The sequence below is a fragment of the Maylandia zebra genome, linkage group LG2 (genome assembly GCF_041146795.1).
Source record: "Maylandia zebra isolate NMK-2024a linkage group LG2, Mzebra_GT3a, whole genome shotgun sequence".
In the NCBI taxonomy this organism is placed as follows: Eukaryota; Metazoa; Chordata; class Actinopteri; order Cichliformes; family Cichlidae; genus Maylandia; species Maylandia zebra.
The window spans coordinates 39,841,697-39,842,901 of NC_135168.1; the positions used below are offsets into that span (position 1 = coordinate 39,841,697).

Sequence of the window (1,205 nt, forward strand, 5' to 3'; positions counted from 1 at the left end):
GGTTCCATGGTGTAATGGTTAGCACTCTGGACTCTGAATCCAGCGATCCGAGTTCAAATCTCGGTGGGACCTGATATTTGCGAGGTGAAACCATACTACATATCTTCGCTGGCACTTTGAATTTCTGTATGAATTGTGTTTTCAGTGAACGCTGTATAAAATCAAGCAGCAAACCATGCCTTTACAAAACACTTGTCAATCACTAAAGAGTAGTACTAAAGAGCTGTGTGAAATTCAGTTGCACACCACACAAAGTTACAGAGTAAAAGTCACAAACACGCTGCTGACTCAACAACTGTACAGCACTAAACCTCCTCTGTCTTTAACATCAAAAAACAAACAAGCATGAACATCGTGGTATTGGTTTCCATGGCTGAACAGCAGCTATGTGTTTTGTGAAGTATAATATTTATGTCTTCCAAAGTAAAGTTTTAAGCCCCACTTGTTTTAAATCTGTAGCATGTGTAACAGCAGCATGAGATGAAAATTTGATGATAACACGTGCATGTTTATGGTCGCCAAACAATTATGTATGTAAACAACACTTATCTGACTAAACCACGTTGAGCTAATACAGATTTTATTCTTATTTTATTGGTGAGGAGAGAGGATGGAACCAAAAATGCATTTATCCCCGTGTTCTGTGTTGATGAAAATCACCCAACAGGAAAGCAGCTGGGCATTCATTTGAAACCAGTTCACAGGTTGGGCTGTGGTTCCCCCTCTAGCGTCTCTGCTTGAACTTTCAACTGTGAACCTCTTAGATCCAACCTTCCCAACTGCTCATCTCGCAAAAGACAAAATGGAAGAACCCAGAATGTCTTTTTTTTACCTAATTTTTATACCTGCTCACGCTTTTTCACGCTTCCCTCACAGGACGTCACATTTCACATTTTGGCCGTCCAATCAAGTTGTTGACATCTAATCATTCCTGTCCACCCACACCTGATCTTTCTATTTCGATCTGACTTACAACATTTAACACAAACTTTAAAATCAATATATTTTCTTTGTAATTATTTTTTATTTGTTTTTGTTTATTACATGCACTTAACATACAAGTATGTCAAATGGAAATCAGCAACTGCGCGGGATTATTCAACTAGTAGCAAGTTTCAATATGTCAGGATGGCCGAGCGGTCTAAGGCGCTGTGTTCAGGTCGCAGTCTCCCCTGGAGGCGTGGGTTCGAATCCCACTTCTGACA

The 1,205-nt window shown here is 39.9% G+C and overlaps 2 non-coding genes across 2 annotated transcripts; both read left to right on the forward strand.

Moving 5' to 3' along the window:
• Positions 1-72, forward strand: trnaq-cug (transfer RNA glutamine (anticodon CUG)). The gene has a single exon. It is a non-coding gene; the product is annotated as a tRNA-Gln (tRNA).
• A 1,050-nt stretch (positions 73-1,122) lies between these two features.
• Positions 1,123-1,205, forward strand: trnal-cag (transfer RNA leucine (anticodon CAG)). The gene has a single exon. It is a non-coding gene; the product is annotated as a tRNA-Leu (tRNA).